This window comes from Erythranthe guttata, chromosome 7 (genome assembly GCF_056151865.1).
Source record: "Erythranthe guttata isolate IM_541 chromosome 7, IM_541, whole genome shotgun sequence".
NCBI classification, from domain to species: domain Eukaryota; kingdom Viridiplantae; phylum Streptophyta; class Magnoliopsida; order Lamiales; family Phrymaceae; genus Erythranthe; species Erythranthe guttata.
Window position 1 is genome coordinate 11,749,338 of NC_142539.1, and position 10,286 is coordinate 11,759,623.

At 38.3% G+C, this 10,286-nt stretch overlaps 1 non-coding gene across 1 annotated transcript; it reads right to left on the bottom strand.

Annotated features, from left to right (window-relative positions):
• Positions 1 to 334: 334 nt before the first annotated feature.
• LOC105958026 (uncharacterized) lies at positions 335 to 10,041 on the bottom strand. Its single transcript, XR_016031984.1, has 9 exons — positions 8,610 to 10,041; positions 7,811 to 8,163; positions 7,323 to 7,720; positions 5,571 to 6,777; positions 4,977 to 5,331; positions 4,648 to 4,885; positions 1,042 to 3,539; positions 756 to 919; positions 335 to 657 (listed from the first exon to the last, which is right to left on the bottom strand). It is a non-coding gene; the product is annotated as an uncharacterized LOC105958026 (transcript).
• Positions 10,042 to 10,286: the final 245 nt, after the last annotated feature.

The window sequence follows — 10,286 nt, forward strand, 5'->3', positions numbered from 1 at the left end:
TTTATTCTGACATAGCTATATCTATGTGGAGATACATTCGTGCATCATTTCACAAACCCTACGTTGTTTCTTCGGTCTTGCAGACGATTAATATTTCGACGGGGAAATCGATCGGGTTCTACTAACCAAACTTGCCTCGTTTGTCTTGGCATATGCTTCTTTGGCTTCATTGCGGCAAGGACGAATCGACCATTGGATAATTGATTGTTAAAAATCCGACATCAATTTTCCAGATATGCTTACAATAGGAGAAATTCAACACATGGCCATACAATTACATACTTAAGCACACGCACACACACACATAAAGCGTGTAAAATGTGACACGAGAAAATTTAATACTTGATCGAGCACTCGACCCCCCGGGCTTAAAACAAAAAGTTACATCAGAGATGCTCAAAAAGGGAGCAAAAATACGTACCGTAGACGATGCTTTTTTACTTTCTTTTACCTCCTTTTCCTTTCTCTTTCCCTTTTTTCGGGTGCTGTTTCTTCTTCTTCCCCCCGCTTTTGCTATTATTTTCTCCATCTTCATCCTCGTCGTCATCAGAAACAACACAACTTTGAGATCCGACAGTACTCACATTCGGCCTTCTTTCTTCCAATCTCTTCAAAATCTCTTTAATCTTGAGCATGGCCGCTTTAGTATCAAAGTCACTGCAATCATGACAAAGGCTTTAATACGATATTATATATCAATCGTATATATTCTCTCACTTTTGTTATTCCAAATGATATTTTTTTTAACGACTAACCTCGTGTCTAACAAAGAACAAATCTCGGTCAGTTCATCAATCGTGGTGGTGTTTTCGTCCGGCACATCATTTTCATCTTCACCGGAGTGAAACCGAGACCTCTTCCGCTCACTTAACTTTGCCATGTCACCAGTTAAAAACTTTATATGCTTCTCCACTTCCTCCTGAAAAAAAAAAAAACAAGCAGACGAGAGATATATCATACACATAAAAAAAAAAATTATCAGCCGATTGATTATAAACTCCCCGAATAAAAAAATAAATAATAATAATAATTTCACTTTACCTTCTTTATCATGACAAGGCTCTTCGAATCTCCATCGTTTCTATTCCGTAAGGCGTCAAGTAATTCCAGAATAATACCCTCTGTCATTTTAGAAGATTCCGTAACTTGTTCACTAACAACATTAGGTTCGACGGTGGCTTTTTTATCACTGCTCTTAGGAAATAGTTTTTCGATGACCTCATTTCTACACGAGAAGGACTTTAAGTCAAGAAAAATGGCATCGGGGCATACAAACTTGAGACGACTATTTTCGTTCGAGGCTACAATAACAAGTGGATCCCCGATAATATTGAATGCTCCAGCAACTGCAGCTTCATCCGACGCATTGTTTGTCCTTCTACACCGAATCGCTTCGCAAAAATTCCGCGGCAGCTGGCATTTGATATGGGGCACTTTAAGCACCTCAAGAAGTACGTTGAGCGACAACTCCGAATTCAGACACGATAAACAAAGAATCATGAACAACCTCAGCATAAGCACCGGAAGATAGTACTTGCCGTCGATATTAGAACGACCAATCCATTCCGCTGTAGCCTGACTGTTATCAAGACATTCTCTGACCACACTCGCCACAAAGTTAAACGTGTCTGCGGCATTCGATTTCTTGTCCGTTACTAAACCGGAACTCGGGTTAACATCCGGTTCAAGGCACATTAAATACTCCACGAACGACGATTTTGTAGTGAAAAAAAACCCTCGAGAGTGGGGAACCAAAATCAAGAGCCTCTCCACGAGATAAAAGAAACATTTCGGAGAAATATAGTCACTCGCCCTCCAGTTTATGTTGTAAGTTTCTACAAGTGCATTATGAAACTCGCGACTAAGGGCTTCTTTCGAAGATTCCTGCACACTGATCAGATTCTCGATGAATGACTTCCACGAAGAGTTTTCAGACAGCCTTGTAATAATTTTCTCATGAATTCCGTTTCTCTGCAATAATCCAGACCCGAGCATTGTCATCACCGCCTCTCCTATCTGCCCATAACTGAGTTCATTATTATTCCTTGAGCTACTAACATTTCTCGAGATAATTTCTTCGAGTAAATTATTGGAAAGTTCGGATTCCCTTAAAGATACCATATCCTCAGATAACGAGTGTCGAGGGTCCAAAGGAAAAACTGAATTGAAATATCTGGAGTCGACGCATAACGAAAGAAAATTCTGCAGTTTCTTTGTGGTGGGTGATTTCGACTCGACGAACCTTGTTATGTCGAAAATGCGAACGAGGCACACACTTTGGCAGTACATAGACAACGAGGGCTTCATCAAGCAAGATTGAAGAGCGTCCAAAACTCTTAGACCAGTCGAAACTATTTCTTGACACCAATATTCTCGAGCAGCTGATGCAAAATCACGGGCATCAAGAGTTGCCACGTTTCTTTTCCGCAAAATGAACCTCTTGTCGGAATTTCGAATCCATGCAGAATTAGGGTTGAGCAATATACAGGTGTCGCTCGAGTTATTTGTCGACCTCACTCCAAAGTAGTTAAAACAGAATCGAGCAGTATCTTCACATTCGCTGAGGTCAGCCCTTTCGATAGAGTCGAGGCATTCGAAGATCTCCAAGCTTTGCACCTTCCATAGGTTCCAAACGAAAACCAGCGTTCCATCAGAGACCTTGTTCTTCGACATTTTTTCGTCGAATAAACTTCGATCAATGAGCATCAATTGAGGATCCGATTCGTATTTTGTCGGATGCACTTGAAAATGGGCATCGAGGAATTTTCTGACGGATATAATTTCGACCATACGAGATTTGTATTGCTTCGAAGCACTATAACACTGCATCAACTCGGACGAGTTCATCCTATCACTCATAGACAAAAATTTGGCCTCCGCACAAATGGTTGCATGAAAATTTTCCGAAACCTTCTTTGCATCGGAAATAGCTTTCGCTAAAATCTCTTCCTCTTCAGGAAATGATTTTAGAGGCCAACCTTGACTTCCATACACCCAAAGAGAGTTATTCAATACATACGAAATTACGAGCAAAGAAGCATTTCGAAAGTCCTTAGCTTTTTCGAGCAAATCAATCTCACGTAGAATAAGTCCCAACTGTTGTGCAATATGTACAGCCTCGATAAAATTTCCGGAATCTTCCTCCAATATTAGAAGCTCCTCAAGGCAGTCCCTTGACTTCAAGAAGTTTCTTTTAGATTCTTCCGTACAGAAAGCACGAACAAACTTCATCATCGATGCACTGTCTTTTTTCTTATGACATTCGAAAGCACATTTTTCGAGAAACTGTTGTGCAATATTGTCGATCTCCTTAAATCTTGTCATAATTCCGGTATCGAATGATGCTTGTTGTTTCCATTGCTCGATGTATTGCAGACCGAGGTCAAAATGATTGCCTTTGGTGCAAGCTGATAAGCACTCGTCGAAAAAATTCCCCTTGTTGTAAACTTCGGTTGCAAGTTTGTAATTTCCAGCTAATAAGAAACATTCCCCAGCTCTTCGAAGCTCAGACGTACCACATTTTTCCAAATAAATCCTTCCTGCACCACGAAATTAAATCAAAAAAATCAATCTACTACTACTTTTTGTTTATAAGTTGTCCTGTTTCAATGCTACAAGCAATAACTGTGCAAAATTAGCATTTTTGGTTCCTATTTCACTCGAACATTGAATTGTACCCTAATGATGTAGCTAAAAGTATAGAGTTCTAACGGTCTAAAGAACTATTAGTTTCAGGAAGTGGTGGAAACAACATAGAGCTAAGGGGTAACCCAATTTTTACATCACTGCCGGTCAGCCGCCGATCTCCGGTATTGACTTTTTTTTTCTTTGTTTTCCGTCATCACCGATCGGCAATCAAAGCTGGTCTCCAGCGGCGTTGACTTTTTTTTTTAAACTTTATTTTTGTTAACATTTTTTGACATGTTTAAACAGTAATATTACGGAGATTGACAAACCACAGTAATATTAATTATATTATTGTGTAACACAATAATATTGTTATATTACTCTCAAGCACAGTAGTATTAAAACAACAAAAATCACTATTATTGTGTAATACAGTAATATGAATATGTTGACCGTTCAACCAAGGCAAATATAATAAAAAGTCAAAAGAATTAATATTGATGTGGTTGACTGTAATAGTAATATTATTATGTTAACAGGTCAATAAAACAAACAAAATAAAAAAGCAAAAAAAAATTAATAATATTGATGTGATTGACAGTAATATTATTGTAAAACAATAATTATACTGTCAAGACTGTACAATTACTCTCAACGTTCAACAATGGGCATAAAAAAAAGCGGATAGAAATTTTTGAAAAAAAAAGTCAACGCACGGAAACTGGAGACGTAAATGAATAAAAATCATAAAAAGTCAACGTCAGAAATCGACGACGAAAAAATTCGCCGGAAAACGGCGGCAAAAGAAAAAGTCAAAATTGGATTTTGTGGTCAAAATTGATGAAATTGAAGTTAAATTGGGGTTACAATTAAGAATTGAGTTTAAAGGGTTGGGGTAATTTTGTCATATACATTAAATTTTACTTTAGCCCCTAAACCTATAATAAAAATTAAAAACCCCTTCAATTTTTCAAAGGTACATTTGGTAATCCAATTGCAAGAATTATTCAATGAGTGTACCTGCTCTTTCGTACTCCCCTAAGTCGCAAAAACATTCTGCTGCAGTATCAGCTCGATCAATAGAATCAAATATTTCGGCAGCCTCTCTAAGCATTACACGTGCCTCTTTCGGGTTTGAACCACGCATAGAGTCTGCCGACGCTCTAAGGCCAGAAGCCTTAGCCCTTTTCTCCCATATTTCTTCTCCTGCTTTTTCGAAGCACACTGTTGCCATCTCATAATTTTTCTCCCAAAAGAGCTGCAAAAATAAAAATACAATTAGAATAAATAATGCAAAAAAATATAATTAAAATAAAAAAAAAAACCCGGGAAAATACAATTCAAAAAACCTTGACTCCTTGTGATTTCCACTCCTCGGGGGCTGCTAGCTCTTTGCATTGCTAAGGCAAGAGAATCGTCTATTTTACGCACTTGGACAAGGCACAACCTTCTCCAATAGTTGAGTATTGGCTTCGACAACTCTTCATCGTTTTCACATATCCACAATCTTTGCCTCGTTCGAGTGATCGCCACGTATAGTTGCTTCAGTTCAGAGCACAAGATATTGTGCCTTGACTCGCTAAAACTTGGAAACGACTTTGGAGTAGTGGCATCAAGTAGATCCTTTTGTTTCAAGAATTCGTACAAAACCCTCCATTGATCACTCATTGGTGATGAACCAAAAAAATTGTACAACAAAACATCCTACAAGAATAATTCTTACATTAATGTAGAAACATAATTATAAAAATTGTTACTTTTATTCCGTGTAAATATTATATACGTTTGTGTCAGAGTTTTTCTTTAGTACTGTTACGGTTACTTACGCTAGGTGTTGGGACAGTTCGTAAAAAAAACACAAATTTAATGTGGTTCAGATACAATTACAAAAATAAAAAATAAAACTGAACTTTACATGAAAGAAACATTATTTAATATCTAACCTGAAACTCGAGCCCCTTGCACTCAACTATAGTCAGAACAAGAGCTTTTTTGCCAATGTAGTTGAAAATTTCGTTTCTTGCAGAATCGTCCCGTACTAAAATTACTTGGTCAGCACCAAACCCGACCCATTTTCCACCATCATGTCCACTATGTCCAAATATACTCTTAATCAAATTCTCGTCACTACCCGGTTCGAGTACAACAGGTGACTCACCGTATATAAGACTAGTCTCTGGAGCCAATGCATCAATTGATTGTGGGAAAAAATGGCAAATAAGATCTATGACACTTTGTGCCAACCTAAGTACACCAGTATGAGTACGGAAATTCTGCGACAAACAAAACGTATCCGATATAACCCCTTTCTCTCTCTTCCCAGAAGCTGAAGGCTCACAAATTCTAGACGATTTCATAAAGAACTCATTATAGAACAATGATCTAATGTCTTCAAACCGAAAGTCAATCCCTCGTGCAATCGTCTGTGCTGTATCACCGCAAAATACAAATCCTTCATCCACATTTTTGCAAATAAATCGAAAAAGGGAAATTTGCCTCATGGTGAGGTCCTGCACTTCATCGATGTACACGAAATCCATTTTATCACCCATTAAATCCTCCTCATTCTTGAGGCGGAGATGAATATCAATCACAAAATCAGCAAGATCAAATTCACCACGCTCCATTTTCATTTTCTCGTAGTTCTCGAAAACATCATAAATCGCATCCCTTTTCTCCGCACTTAAAGTGGAAACCCTACTTTTAGATAATGAAACATAGGCCTCTCTGCTTCGTTTGGTTTCGCCCGATTCCCCTTCTTTTAGACCTCCTTTTATATGCGACATTATTTCGGTGAAAACTCTTGAAGGATCAAGAATTTTTGTATACTTAGCATTGAAGTGGGGCCAGTATAAGGACCGAAAACGGTCATAAGTAACCTCGTTTCTCCTTATGAAAGTCTGCAGTGCAATAGATCTTCCTTCGTACTGTGAGGAGCCTCTTGCTTCACGAAATTTTTCAAAGTAAGAATTACCCAAAGTGCCATCGAGCATCATTAGAAACTTGTGAAATGTGATAATCAGAGGATATTTTTCCGGTTCGATGCCAACAAATGTGTCGGGGATATCTCTGAATTCAGCCATTTCATCTAAATCGTCCATATCTGCCAAGTTGTTATTTTTGGAGGTATTCTCACTAGCAAAGCTGTACATATTGTTAAGTAAAGGTCAGTAGTGCATTTCTGGAATATGAACCACATTTAATAAACAATTTAATAGACATTCCAAAACAAAAAACAAAAGAAATCAAAATATTCAATAAATCTATGAGTAACCCTTTCACAATACCATAACCGTTATTCGTTAGAGATGTTTGTTAACCAGGAAAGAAACACAAATGAGACGCATCAGCTAAAAAGGTAATAGGTATACTTAATTAAACTCTAGTATGTTCTCAACCAAGTACAGTAGAACCTCGATAAATTAATAACATCGCATAAATAATAAATTCTTCTGGTCCCAACTCGGTGAGAATGTGCTAAATTATTAACTCGATAATTTAATATTTCACTAAATTAATAGAATTTCCCTAGTCCCGACTGTATTAATTTATAGAGGTTTACCTGCATATAACATCAAGTTCTAAACATATAATATACTCTCATGTTATCAAGCTTCCATTTATTTCACGTTTATTTATATTCGCCAACTATTTCCTGTTATTTTGCCAATATTAGAAAGAGAGAAAAACATAACACGATGACAAGTTCGCCAGCTGTCATAGAATCCCGTGTGGCAATGGAGTACTGATGAAGCTTCTGGTACAACTTCATAGTCAAAATAGTCGTCTTCCCAATACCAGATCGACCTAATATAAAGCTGCTCCTTGGAAACATTATTATTGCACGCTCTTCATCGGTAACCTCAAACGGGAGATTCACTTCTCTGCCTTCCACATCGGTAAGCAAATGATTCACAACATCACTCGCAACGAGTAAAATTTCATCAGCAGTAAGCTCTCGTTTACTTTGGCATTTTCAACATGACTTCTGCAGTCAACACTCGCACCACTATTGACTTTGTTGTCATTATTGTGATTCTTGAACCGGATTATATCGTCGGAAACCGACCAACTCTTTGGCACCTCCAAATTTCTGAAAAAAAAATAATAAAAACCGAATTAATTGAGACCAATCACGATTTTTGAATTGGAATTAGAGGAAATCGTAAATTAATTTGCATACCCCTCGCACAACTTCTCATTGCAGCGGTCGATAAAATCATCCGTATACATAGCAAAAATGCTGTCGAGTCTTTTCAAGAGTTTTGCAGTCTCCTTCATGGGCAATATATCCCACACTTTGAAAATTTGTACGTAAACAGGGTCCTTAACTAAATCGATTGAGCACACAACATAGTATTTTGAAACCTTGATTTGCTTCACAATATACGAAGAGCTCTCGCATTTCCAGTCCACGTTTATATTCTTGGGCCGCCAGCCACTTGCAAGCTTAAGTAAAACATTTATCGCGAGATTCTTAACATTGGAAGGATACAATTTCTGAAATGACTTTCGGAAGTTTTCACTGAATACAACCTGAAAAATTTCCATTTCAGAAATTGAAGAATCGACAGATAAAATTTGAGTATAACATAAAGAAACGAGTTGTACCAACAAACTCGTGAAATTTAAATTTTAGCCGTCCTTTAATGATGACCTAACAAACTCGTGGAAATTAATTTATATGGACACTTCAAAATTATAAATGCTCCTCTAATTTGATTTATAGATGAGTCGTCTCACATAATTAAAGTTCTACAAATGGTAAGTTAGATATCGAATTTATAAATTTGCAAGCGTCCATATAAGTAAAATGCGTCAAGTTTATTTGTCGCGTCATAAAAATAAAAATCATGCAAAATAGGACTAAAAATACTATATTTGCAAAGCTATTGCATGTAAAACCGAAACATGACAAGTTAGAGGACTAAATTCCTAATTAGGCAAACATAGAGGACCAAAACTACAATTTTCCCTAATCAAATACGTACCTTGCTGATAACTGTGGCGGGTAATTGGCATTCGTCTCCAACAAGAACCGCATGCCTCATACCCGGGATCTGAAGTGCGATGATCGATTCGCACTCCTTCACTTGAGCAGCTTCATCGATCACCAAAAGATTAAACGGTTTCGTATCGACCTTGTGCAGCTTATATGCAGACGAAGTGGTGCAGAATATCAAAGTAGCATTCCGGAAACACAACTCCGTGGTGGCAGCCGCGTTAATGCCATCTGGCAGGTCTAGTTCAACTAACGAATCATGAACACGAGATAATACAACACTATCCTTTTGTCGAAAGATCCTCTCGAGTTCTTCGGATGTTAAGCTATTGTCTTCAAACAACATCTCAATATAATCGAGAAGAGACATAAGTTTCGTTATGTTCCGAAAGATGTGCTTCTCGTGAGCGAGGTTTCTTTGTAAATGAGTGAAGAATGTAACCATGCAGTTTCTCAGCGGTGCTGCTAAATGCGCGAATCGATCTCTGGCAAACTCCAAAAGTGATTTCGAGTACTCCAAGTTATTATTATTCGCTTCATCATTATCATCATCGTCGAGAATTTCATTTGCTTTGATTAGCTCGTTCTCCACAAAGATTTGATGTTGAGAAACATAATCTTCGAGAAAATCGAGCATGGACGAGATACAATGCTCCCAACCAGTTAGCGATCCCAAGCAACTTGAAAGCATCTTAACACGACGATCTAAAAAGATTTCGTCGATCTCTGAGCTAACTTTCAAACGATCCTTATTGCCAAATATGAGCATGTCTCCTAAAGGACAAGACAAACAGCTCTCGTCGGCGGATTCTCTTAAAACCGAACTTCTTACTAGAGAAACGACCCGAGAGGCAAGTTCTTTAATTGCAACGTTTGTCGGTGCGCAAACGAGGGTCCTCACGTTCATTTTCAAGAGGGTATAGAGAAATATGCTCAACGTTGCGGTCTTTCCAGTCCCGGGTGGACCCCATATGAGTTCAACCGATGACTTGTGGTCACACTTTGATTTGGATAGACATGCCGAAATCGCGTCGAGTTGTGATTCGTTCAACTTGGAGAATAAAGCCGACCCGAGTTTCTCCTTCATCTCATTGTTGTTTTTGTGACAACAAACTTCACAAATCCCCTCATCCTGTACTAAGGTATGATTAGAACCGAAAGACGGAAGCCAAGACGACAGTGAATACAAGCGCGATAATAAAGTAGTTGGGCTCTTCACCAAGTGGTTCTTGGCTAATAATTTCTGAATGATTGTCAGGTTCTGACGCATGCGCAACGCGTTCCATATTCTCTTATGCGGTGTAACGTTGATCAAGAAAACCACGTAGAGGGACTTGCCGAATTCAATGTTTTGAGTTGCTTTCAGAGTAAAACCGGAGGGTTTGCAACTACTGTCGCTCTCGTCATCAGCTTCGATATTTGTTACGGATACAAATGTATATGCGGATCCAACGCGTAGTAGGTCGGAAACAGTTTCGGGTTTCGAATCCGAAAGAAGAACAATATCACCGGGCAAGGTTTTGTAAGGCTCCCCACCATTATCACTGGCAACATTTCTCCATTGATCAACCCTAACATTGTACACCGAGTTCCCGTGTGTTCGTTCGGTAAAAGATGCCACCTCAGCAGAAGATGTAAATTAGATCCAATATATATA